Raw genomic sequence first — 13,255 nt, forward strand, 5'->3', positions numbered from 1 at the left:
CTGTAGCCGCTTTATCCTTCTACAGGGTCGCAGGCAAGCTGGAGCCTATCCCAGCTGACTACGGGCGAAAGGCGGGGTACACCCTGGACAAGTCGCCAGGTCATCACAGGGCTGACACATAGACACAGACAACCATTCACATTCACACCTACGGTCAATTTAGAGTCACCAGTTAACCTAACCTGCATGTCTTTGGGGGAAACCAGAGCACCCGGAGGAAACCCACGCGGACACGGGGAGAACATGCAAACTCCACACAGAAAGGCCCTCGCCGGCCCCGGGGCTCGAACCCAGGACCTTCTTGCTGTGAGGCGACAGCGCTAACCACTACACCACCGTGCCGCCGGAAACCACAACAGCTTGTGCCAATTACAGTGGCCCCATTGTACCAAATTTGCATGTCTTTAAACTGTGGGAGGAAACCGGAGCACCCGGAGGAAACCCACGCGGACACGGGGAGAACATGCAAACTCCACACAGAAAGGCCCCTGTCGGCCGTGAGGTTCGAACCCGGAACCTTCTTGCTGTGAGGCGACAGTGCTAACCACTACACCACCGTGCCGCAACGATATTAATCGTTGAGATTAAAATGAGCTAATCAATTCCCGGCGGCACGGTGGTGTAGTGGTTAGTGCTGTCGCCTCACAGCAAGAAGGTCCGGGTTCGAGCCCCGTGGCCGGCGAGGGCCTTTCTGTGCGGAGTTTGCATGTTCTCCCCGTGTCCACGTGGGTTTCCTCCGGGTGCTCCGGTTTCCCCCACAGTCCAAAGACATGCAGGTTAGGTTAACTGGTGACTCTAAATTGACTGTAGGTGTGAATGTGAGTGTGAATGGTTGTCTGTGTCTATATGTCAGCCCTGTGATGACCTGGCGACTTGTCCAGGGTGTACCCCGCCTTTCGCCCGTAGTCAGCTGGGATAGGCTCCAGCTTGCCTGCGACCCTGTAGAACAGGGTAAAGCGGCTAGAGATAATGAGATGAATGAGATAATCAATTCCCACGATGATAAAAGAGCGCATAACATTTACACTTTGTGTTTATGTCACACATTGGAGCTTTGTATTCATTCTGAAGGTTTATTGTTATTAATATTGAATAAAAAGTAACTGGGATATATCATTGTTAATTATCATTCAAATTTTAGGTAAATTATTTTAATTTGCATCTTATAAGGAGTTTATAACAGAAATAAGGATTTTGGAGGTTGGTTATACAGGTTTCATTGACCAAAGGTTGACATGTACAGTATGCACACCAGAAACATAGTTCTGACTGTTCATGTCCAGAGTACTGATTTGCTGTTTCATTATTTTGTGCATATCCAGTAATGCCTTATATAAATGCTGAAACAATTAAAAAAATAAAATATACATTACACAGCTCCTAGAGATTGCAAATGCCTGCACGAGGATAAATCAAAACTGAGCGGCCAAATTGTCTAGAATTTGTGTAGAATGCTAAACCACAGCGATTCATCCAATCCCGTGGGTTTTTCTCGGGGTCTGGGTACCTTAACATAATTTCCCCTCCCATTGGTGACACGAAAGGACAGTCTCGAGATTAATTATTCTGTGTTAACTCATACAGACGTGCGCGCACTAATTCTTCCCGTGGTATTCTCCACAAGGATAAACCAATTCTTCCCGTGACGACCAGTCACGAGGAAAGTCCTGAACGAAGAATGAAATCAAATACCTACTACTACAGTGTTTCTCAACCACTGAGCCGCCAAGCACCATCTAGTGGGCTGCGAATTTTTTTCAAGTTTGAAGGCCCTCATCATCATCTCTAGCCGCTTTATCCTGTTCTACAGGGTCGCAGGCAAGCTGGAGCCTATCCCAGCTGACTACGAGCGATAGGCGGGGTACACCCTGGACAAGTCGCCAGGTCATCACAGGGCTGACACATAGACACAGACAACCATTCACACTCACATTCACACCTACGGTCAATTTAGAGTCACCAGTTAACCTAACCTGCATGTCTTTGGACTGTGGGGGAAACCGGAGCACCCGGAGGAAACCCACGCGGACACGGGGAGAACATGCAAACTCCGCACAGAAAGGCCCTCGCCGGCCACGGGGCTCGAACCCGGACCTTCTTGCTGTGAGGCGACAGCGCTAACTACTACACCACCGTGCCGCCCCACTGCACAAATGTGAGAGCAAAGCCACTGCATACATGCACGCCGCCACTCTTGGGCACTTCAGCCCAAGGCCATCCCATGTTAATCTAACTGCATGTCTTTGGACTGTGGGGAAACCCACGCAGACTCCGCACAGAAAGGCCCCCATCGGCCACTGGGCGCGAACCCAGAACCTTCTTGCTGCAAGGCGACAGTGCTTACCACCTACACCATCTTGCTGCCCATGGTGAAATAGTTCAGAATGTCGTAGTGTCCCAAATCCAGTAGCTGGTTTGCCAGCTACAATATACAGTGGTGCTCGAAAGTTTGTGAACCCTTTAGAATTTTCTATATTTCTGCATAAATATGACCTAAAACATCATCAGATTTTCATACAAATCCTAAAAGTAGATAAAGAGAACCCAGTTAAACAAACGAGACAAAAATATTATACTTGGTCATTTATTTATTGAGGAAAATGATCCAGTATTACATATCTGTGAGTGGCAAAAGTATGTGAACCTTTGCTTTTCAGTATCTGGTGTGACCCCCTTGTGCAGCAATAACTGCAACTAAACGTTTGCGGTAACTGTTGATCAGTCCTGCACACCGGCTTGGAGGAATTTTAGCCCATTCCTCCGTACAGAACAGCTTCAACTCTGGGATGTTGGTGGGTTTCCTCACGTGAACTGCTCGCTTCAGGTCCTTCCACAACATTTCCATTGGATTAAGGTCAGGACTTTGACTTGGCCATTCCAAAACATTAACTTTATTCTTCTTTAACCATTCTTTGGTAGAATGACTTGTGTGCTTAGGGTCGTTGTCTTGCTGCATGACCCACCTTCTCTTGAGATTCAGTTCATGGACAGATGTCCTGACATTTTCCTTCAGAATTCACTGGTATAATTCAGAATTCATTGTTCCATCAATGATGGCAAGCCGTCCTGGCCCAGATGCAGCAAAACAGGCCCAAACCATGATACTACCACCACCATGTTTCACAGATGGGATAAGGTTCTTATGCTGGAATGCAGTGTTTTCCTTTCTCCAAACATAACGCTTCTCATTTAAACCAAAAAGTTCTATTTTGGTCTCATCCATCCACAAAACATTTTTCCAATAGCCTTCTGGCTTGTCCATGTGATCTTTAGCAAACTGCAGACGAGCTGCAATGTTCTTTTTGGAGAGCAGTGGCTTTCTCCTTGCAACCTTGCCATGCACACCATTGTTGTTCAGTGTTCTCCTGATGGTGGACTCATGAACATTAATATTAGCCAATGTGAAAGAGGCCTTCAGTTTCTTAGAAGTTACCCTGGGGTCTTTTGTGACCTCGCCGACTATTACACACCTTGCTCTTGGAGTGATCTTTGTTGGTCGAGCACTCCTGGGGAGGGTAACAATGGTCTTGAATTTCCTCCATTTGTACACAATCTGTCTGACTGTGGATTGGTGGAGTCCAAACTCTTTAGAGATGGTTTTGTAACCTTTTCCAGCCTGATGAGCATCAACACTTTTTCTGAGAAATTTTAACTGCTAATCCTAGAAGTTCACATACTTTTGCCACTCACAGATATGTAATATTGGATCATTTTCCTCAATAAATAAATGACCAAGTATAATATTTTTGTCTCATTTGTTTAACTGCGTTCTCTTTATCTGTTTTTAGGACTTGTGTGAAAATCTGACGATGTCTCATCTCATCTCATTATCTCAAGCCGCTTTATCCTTCTACAGGGTCGCAGGCAAGCTGGAGCCTATCCCAGCTGACTACAGGCGAAAGGCAGGGTACACCCTGGACAAGTCACCAGGTCATCACAGGGCTGACACATAGACACAGACAACCATTCACACTCACATTCACACCTACGGTCAATTTAGAGTCACCAGTTAACCTAACCTGCATGTCTTTGGACTGTGGGGGAAACCGGAGCACCCGGAGGAAACCCACGCGGACACGGAGAGAACATGCAAACTCCACACAGAAAGGCCCTCGCCGGCCCCGGGGCTCAAACCCAGGACCTTCTTGCTGTGAGGCGACAGCGCTAACCACTACACCACCGTGCCGCCAATCTGATGATGTTTTAGGTAAAATTTATGCAGAAATATAGGAAATTCTAAAGGGTTCAAAAACTTTCAAGCACCACTGTATATGGTTCTGTGATGCCTACTGGAAGAGAAGAGCAGGGAGGATCGAGAATCGAGCGGCTGTGGTTTGTTTACACCCAATACTAAAACTTGTAGCTTCCTAGCAACCATCGCAAAGACGTACAAAAGCCCAGAAATTCTTTTTTACCTCGGCAGAAACGACACAGGATTTGTTTTGTCATGTCCTGATCCCCAAATTTTTAACCCAGTCACATGTCAAAAAGTTGCTCTCCTCCTCCATGCTCTTCCAGGTTTCCATAGGTGCGTCCATGTAGAACCTGCGATGACCTGGCGACTTGTCCAGGGTGTACCCCAGCTCTTACCCATAGTCAGCTGGGATAGGCTCCAGCTTGTCTGCAACCCTGTAGAACAGGATAAAGCGGCTAGAGATAATGGATGGATGTAGAACGATGTCTGCAGCACCAGGTAGTTTGAGATGTCAGGGAAATCAATGGATGGATCATTTTCCAACTCATAATGAATGAATAACTTTATTTAAAGATGATAAGTTGATCAGTAGGGGTTGTGCATGTACAGATACAAATAATTACAAATACAAAAGACTAAAAATAAACAGTCATTTAAAAAAACTTAAATCTGTTGATTATCTGTTAATTATCTTCACATTAAGTTAATGGTATGCATAATTATTGTCTTTGTATTTAGTTACGGCTACAATAGGATCAACATTTATTCTACTAATGTCAAATTTAGCAAGTAAATTCTTCTTTCATAGGAAAAATCCTTCTTTGTTAGCATGTAAGGATCTAATCCCATTGAGTGGTTTCTATATCCACTTCTTTTGAGTGTACTTCTTTGTTTTAATAACTTGCTTGTTTGCTGGACACAAACATGGCAATAAGTTCTTGTGTTAATGGACCAGACTCCACTTTTGGATCATTAATCCATTTTGAGTGAGAATGCCCTGCATGCAGGGTTTGACTTCAAACAGTATAAATACCGTGCTTCTCTCAGACTAGTTCAGTACATGCAATCACAATCATGGGGAAGACTGCTGACTTGACAGTTGTCCAGAAGACGATCAACACCACCTTCCATAAGGAGGTTAAGCCACAGTAGGTCGTTGCTGAAAAGGCTGGCTGGAAAAGGTGCACAAGCAACAAGGATGACTGCAGCCTTGAGAGGATTGTCAAGAAAAGTCAAGTCAGGAACTTGGGAGAGCTTCACACAGAGTGGACTGAGGCTGGTATCAGTGCATCAAGGGCCACTGCGCACAGACGGCTTCAGGAAAGGGGCGAAAACTGTCACATTCCTAATATCAAGCCACTCCTGAACCAGAGACAACATCAGAAGCATCTTACCTGGGCTAAGGAGAGAAAGAACTGGACTGTTGCTCAGTGGTCTTGATAAAACACAGTGGACCAACACCAGCAGATGACATGGGACCCCAAATCATTAAGGACTGCGGAAACTTCACAGCAGACTTCAAACACCTTGAATTCTGTGCCTCTCCACTCTTCCTCCAGACTCTAGGATCATGATTTCCAAATGAAATGCAAGATTTACTTTCATCTGAAAAGAGGACTTTGGACCCAAGGGAGTAACTTTGATTTTGACATTGGTGGGGACACAAAAGTGATCCAAGGCAGAGCTTCCGAAAGGTGGGTTTTTTTTTTTCCATTAGCAATCATAATTTTATGTCATGCAGATCTCTTATAGGTTAATGAGGGCAGCCGTGGCCTAATGGTTAGGGAATTGGTCTTTGGATCCCACCCTTACCTCTCTCTACATCTCCATCCATGGCTGAAGTGCCCTTGAGCAAGGCACCTAACCCAACATTGCTCCAGGGACTGTAACCAATACCCTGTACCAAAATAGTAACAGTAAGTTGCTTTGGATAAAAGCGTCAGCTAAATGATGTGAGTCATCCTTAGCTTTGAGTTTCAAAAGTTGAAACAGATTGCCATCTTGTGTATCATGGCCTCTCAGTGCTATGCCCTGCCTAGCAAGGTACTGTATTGATCCCACAATATTTTCCAAGCAGTGCCTAGCATCCTCTTGTCTTTGTGCCCATGCACTTGAGAGTTGCGAAGATATTGGGCTTCTCTCTTGAGCACTAACTGTCATAGCATGATGGTGGGATTTGCTATTTTGATGCCTCTGAAAACTGACAAGTGCATTCTTCCAATTATTGAATCCCTTTGAAGAAAAGGCAGGGTCGGCCTTTTTGGACAGTGCACATTTCTGTATGTTGTATGTTTTTACACAATGAAAACAAAGAACACGCATAATGGATGAGCTATAGTGCAGCCATGGATACTGCTTGTACCAATTCTCTTGGAAATGGAGGACCCTGTTTGATAGCTGCTGACCTGGAATGATTTTTGGGTCAGGTTGGTTGGGTTTGTCCAAAATGTCCTCCTGGTTACTGGCACTCTCCCTGCCACTGTCCCTGCTGCTGCTGCTGCTGCCCTCTCCAAGTTCATCAGTTTCCTTAGGAATAAACCATAATATTAGCCTGGGGTGGGCGGCACGGTGGTGTAGTGGTTAGCGCTGTCGCCTCACAGCAAGAAGGTCCTGGGTTCGAGCCCCGGGGCTGGCGAGGGCCTTTCTGTGCGGAGTTTGCATGTTCTCCCCGTGTCCGCGTGGGTTTCCTCCGGGTGCTCCGGTTTCCCCCACAGTCCAAAGACATGCAGGTTAGGTTAACTGGTGACTCTAAGTTGACCGTAGGTGTGAATGTGAGTGTGAATGGTTGTCTGTGTCTATGTGTCAGCCCTGTGATGACCTGGTGACTTGTCCAGGGTGTACCCCGCCTTTCGCCCGTAGTCAGCTGGGATAGGTTCCAGCTTGCCTGCGACCCTGTAGAAGGATAAAGTGGCTAGAGATAATGAGATGAGATGAGATTAGCCTGGGGTCACCCATATTGCCTGTGATGCTGCACACAATTGTAGTTGCGACAGCCAGGCTACCACAATGTAAATTTATCAACTCTATTGCAACTACTGTAAACACATGCACACTACCAGTAATACATGACGAGGCCTCTTAGAAAACCAGCCTTGACATGAAGCTCTGATTTTAAAGCCACATGGGTGAAGCATTGTTATTCAGATCAACATCACATGAACAAACAGTGGGGCTGAATCTCATGACTGACATATCCATCATTAACCTCACCTGTGAATTTCCAACCTCTCTTTCCGCTTCTCCATCTCCTCCTCTATCTCCTCCAGCTGTGGATTCCCCTCCTCTACCGCCTCCATCCTGTCCTTCAGCCTCTGCTCCTCTTTCTCTTCCTGCCTCTCTTCCTCTACCTTCTCTGCACTGTCTTTCATCTCCTCCAGCCTCTCTGCTGTCTGTCACCTTACAAAAATATGTTGATGCATGACATATGAACAGATTAGGGACAGAATGACTGAAGAGTTTCATGGTAAGGTTGTAGCCTCAGCAAAAAGGGCAAGCCAAAAAGGACAAAATTATTACATAGACTATAATTTATTCCCCACAAAAACATGGATGCATAATATCACATGATCATCTAGAATCTGATGATTTATTACTTTTACACCACACAATTCCTAATTTGTGTTTAAGCAGTCGTTCTGTCTCTTCCACAGAAATGCATGAAAATAAGAATTAAAAACTTGAAGCATTTTTAGCATTAAATATTGTGGGGTTTTTTTAAAATTCAATATCTGTATTGTTTGACTGGGGGGGGGGGGGGGGGTCTCAAAATTCACTGACTGCCTTATTGAGACACTCATAAATAGGTGCTACGGGTGGCATTTTCTATTCTGTAATTAAGCTCAAATTTAGTTTAAATGATATTTGGATATATAATTTAGTGATTGCCTATTATAGCATGATTATGATTACATTAGTATTGCATTTGTAGTATACCCCCCATTTTTTGTCTTTTTGTTGCCCCTCCATTTTCCATATTATGTCTTTTTGTTGCCTGTTTCTGTGTTCGTAACGTGTGTTATGATTTTCACTGCAGATGTGACTTCTTTTATGTTCATGCTGCAGTTATCAATATTCGTCTGTAGGTGGCAGTAAAGGACCATGGATTTGTTGTATCTAGCCTAGCCTAGTAGTAGTAGAAATAGCCCAAGAGCATTAGCTCAAAATTGAGTCCAACCCGGAACAAATTAGTAACAAGCTGAATTTTTCAGAATATGTTCAGAACACCCTTAGGAATAACATACTAAAAGTCCCCGGAAATCCACCTTGTGCTCTCTGAGAAATTCAAGATGGCGTCCAAAATGGCCGCCGATTGGAGATTTTTCAATATCTCAGGGATAAAACATTATATAAATGCAATTAAAATGTTAAATTATATGTTCTCTCATACAAGCAATGCAAATTCACCATTGTCACACTGTTAAAATTAAAATTAACCAAGATTACAAGGTCATTAATGTGGAAATTACATGGAATTTGATGGTTGACATGATTGACAGATTAGCTTAGTAGGCTACCTACATACATGAACATAATGTAAGACAACAATTAGACATCAATTTCCTTAATATTTAGTGCATCTTTAAGCTTTGATAAAATATTAAAGGGAAATTAAATTTGAGAACTCTATCTTCTAAAACTACAATGGCAAGCTGTTTCAGTACACTTCTTCAACATTCCGGCGACTTTCATGACAAAAAGGTCTGCCTCAATAAAAGCTCTTGCTTATAAACAATGAGTAGACTTAAACACTTCTCAGTGCCTCAGTTGTAATGCTTGGACCTTTGTTGTACCATCAATGAAGTAGGGAATTTATTCAAGCTTGTTTAAGGGTGGAAAAAAATTAATCTTTGAGTTTCTAGCGCCAGTCTTTACTACTAGCAATGCCAGTGTGTTCGGACAGAAAATGACTAAACTCAGCATGACCTTTTAAAAATGACTGAACTCAGCATGACCTTTTAACATGCCATTTTTCATTTTACACCACCAATTTACTTTAATTTATATGAATGAAAATAAGTGCTCCAACCCCTAGTAATTGTGTTTGTTGTTTTGTGAACAGAATAGGATGATATGGAGTGAACGAGGAACCAATGGATCCACACTATACACAAATATACTGTTATAATAATGTGTACATTGTTATTATATAATGTTAATACACAATGTAATTAATACACACGTTGGAATTTACTCTCCTACCCTACAAAACATATATTCTGACCTTTTAATTGCATTAATATTTTGTTTTGGGCCTGAGATATGGGCAGATCTCCATTTGGCGGCCATTTTGGACACCATCTTGAATTTCTCAGAGAGCACCAGGGGGATTTCTGGGGACTTTTAGTATGTTATTCCTAAAGGTATTCTGAACATATTCTGAAATTTTCAGCTTGTTACTAATTTGTTCCGGGTATAACCCTATTACTCCTGGGCTAAAAGAGGTCTCTGTAAAACGGTGAACGCAGCAGACTCAGCAGCTGTCATGCTGTTGATTCTGAACTGCAAGTCGCACATCTGCATGGCCATGCAGTAGCCTACATCTGACTACTTACATTCTGTAAAACCATTAGGTCTATAAATTTAACATTCATTCATCGAGGATATTATCTAACACCAAGTTACATTGCTCCAGCATTCCTTTTCTCTGCAGCTATGCAGTAGCCTAGCTCTGATGCGTCCTGTCACGTTGCTAAACCTGCCTAAGGAGCCGCAGCAATACTTTTATGAAGGGTTTCCATACATCAAAAGGATTTTGTTGAGTTTTTAAAGCTCGACGGAAACCCTGCACTTACATTCTTGACTTTGAAGAAGAATGAACGAATGTCTCGTTTCTTGGGAGGGGGGCCGTCATCCATGATACTCGAGTCAGCATGCGAGTCGTAGGGCAAGCATGCATGGACATCAAAGTCCAGCTCAATTTGTAGGCGGAGAGTGGGGGGTGCGTGGGGTAGGTCAGGTGTGTACGTGTGAGATACGGGGGGTTGATGGGCGGGTAGTCACGGCTGCTGTGGGAAGTGTACTGCTTTTACAACAGATGGAGTGACAGCTGGGATAGCCAACCATGTAAGTTAGCGAGAAATAGTCAGAGAATGATATCTACGTTAGAGGGGGGATTATTAGCAGTGTCATACATTTAACCCTTTGTGTGCCATATAATCATTGCTCAGGTTAGGACATCGGTTTTATTGATCGTGATTACACAGTAGCGGCTGAATATTGGTAGGGACACGTCCCTAGCGTCCCTACCCAAAATTACGCCCTAGTTTGGACCACTGAGCAACAGTCCAGTACTCTAATACAGGGGTTCTCAATCTTTTCTACTTTAAGGCCCACCTATTCATACTTGTAACAAGTTGGGGCCCATTATAAAAAGATCCCCAATTATTTTGGCTCATCTATTCTATTAGAATCTAATAGAATACTGTAAAATTTATTAATGGGATGCAACATCACTCCCTGTTACAGATGGGAGCCAAGGAATTAAATAAATACAATAAACACAAACTGTTTTGAATTGTAGGTATTGTATTTAAAACTGTACGGATGTGCCAGAAGCCAAACCCTGCATGCAGGTCATTCTCAGTCAAAAGGGATTAATGATCCAAAAGTGGAGTCTGGGGGCAGCACAGTGGTGTAGTGGTTAGCGCTGTCGCCTCACAGCAAGAAAGTCCGGGTTCGAGCCCCGTGGCCGGCGAGGGCCTTTCTGTGCGGAGTTTGCATGTTCTCCCCGTGTCCGCGTGGGTTTCCTCCGGGTGCTCCGGTTTCCCCCACAGTCCAAAGACATGCAGGTTAGGTTAACTGGTGACTCTAAATTGAGCGTAGGTGTGAATGTGAGTGTGAATGGTTGTCTGTGTCTATGTGTCAGCCCTGTGATGACCTGGCGACTTGTCCAGGGTGTACCCCGCCTTTCGCCCATAGTCAGCTGGGATAGGCTCCAGCTTGCCTGCGACCCTGTAGAACAGGATAAAGTGGCTACAGATAATGAGATGAGATGAGAGATGAAGTGGAGTCTGGTCCATTAACACAAGAACTTATTGCCATGTTTGTGTTCAGCAAACAAGCAAGTTATTAAAACCAAGAAGTACACTCAAAAGAAGTGGATATAGAAACCACTCAATGGGATTAGATCCTTACATGCTAACAAAAAAGGATTTTTCCTATGAAAGAAAAAATTACCACCTAAATTTGACATTAGTAGAATACATTTTTGATCCTACTGTAGCTGTAACTACATACAAAGACTATAGTTATGCATACTATTAAGTAACAATGTGAAGATAATTAACAGATCAACAGATTTGAAGGGTTTTTTTAAAGATTGTGTTTATTTTTAGTCTTTTGTATTTATAATTATTTGTATCTGCACATGCACGACCCTACCACCTCTGCTGATCAACTTATCTTTAAATAAAGTTATTCATTCTTTCATTATGAGTTGGAAAATGAGCCATCTGTTGAGTTCCCCGACATCTCAAACTACCTGGTGCTGCAGACATCGTTCTACACGGACACACAGATGAAAACCTGGAAGAGCATGGAGTAGAACAACTTTTTATATGTGGCTGGGTTAAAGATCTGGGGATCAGGACACGACAAGATAAATCCTGTATCGTTTTTGCCCAGGTAAATAAAGTGTTTCTGGGCTTTTGTACGCATCTTTGTGATGGTTAGTAGGACGCTATAAGTTTTAGTATCGGGTGTAAACAAGCCACAGCCGGTGGATTCCCAATCCTCGCTGCTCTTCTCTTCCTGCAAGCATCACAGAATCATATAATTTACCTACAAACGTATTTATTTATTTATTCAGCCCGCTGTGCTCTCTGTGCACGCCTGTGCAGGATAAATGTGATAAAATAAAGGCTTGTTCTTAATTTATTCCACTTGAAAAGTATACAGCAAACCAGCTACCGGATTTGGGACACTATGACATCCTGAACTATTTAGTATTTGCCTTCAAACTTGAAAAAATTTCACGGTCCAGTGGTTGAGAAACACTGCTCTGACATTGCAGAAGTTTATCAAAACAACGCCACAGTGAATGCATGCTGTAATCAAAGCTAAAGGCGGTCCAACTAAATATTAGTGTCTGCAACTTGTTTTTGGCAGGGCAGCGTATTTACTGCCCATTTTTGTAGAACTACAGTGTTTTGTTTTGGGTTTTTTTTAACTCCTAGTTAAATAACGTAATAAATCAGGTAGGTTTGACCTGTTCTTCATGCAGCTTATGAGTTTTAAACCAAACTTTTCAACCTTCAACTTAGCCCAGGAGTAATACGGTTATACCCGGAACAAATTAGCAACAAGCTGAAAATTTCAGAATATGTTCAGAATACCTTTAGGAATAACATACTAAAAGTCCCCGGAAATCCCCCTTGTGTTCTCTGAGAAATTCAAGATGGCGTCCAAAATGGCCGCCAAATGGAGATCTGCCCATATCTCAGGCCCAAAACAAAATATTAATGCAATTAAAAGGTCAGAATATATGTTTTGTAGGGTAGGAGAGTAAATTCCAACATGTGTGTATTAATTACATTGTGTATTAACATTATATAATAACAATGTACACATTATTATAACAGTATATTTGTGTATAGTGTGGATCCATTGGTTCCTCGTTCACTCCGTATCATCCTATTCTGTTCACAAAACAACAAACACAATTACTAGGGGTTGGAGCACTTATTTTCATTAATATTAATTAAAGTAAATTGGTGGTGTAAAATGAAAAATGGCATGTTAAAAGGTCATGCTGAGTTCAGTCATTTTTAAAAGGTCATGCTGAGTTTAGTCATTTTTTGTCCGAACACACTGGCATTGCTAGTAGTAAAGACTGGCGCTAGAAACCCAAAGATTAATTTTTTTCCACCCTTAAACAAGCTTGAATAAATTCCCTACTTCATTGATGGTACAACAAAGGTCCAAGCATTACAACTGAGGCACTGAGAAGTGTTTAAGTCTACTCATTGTTTATAAGCAAGAGCTTTTATTGAGGCAGACCTTTTTGTCATGAAAGTCGCCGGAATGTTGAAGTGTACTGAAACAGCTTGCCATTGTAGTTTT

The sequence above is a fragment of the Neoarius graeffei genome, chromosome 15 (assembly GCF_027579695.1).
Source record: "Neoarius graeffei isolate fNeoGra1 chromosome 15, fNeoGra1.pri, whole genome shotgun sequence".
Classification (NCBI taxonomy): Eukaryota; Metazoa; Chordata; class Actinopteri; order Siluriformes; family Ariidae; genus Neoarius; species Neoarius graeffei.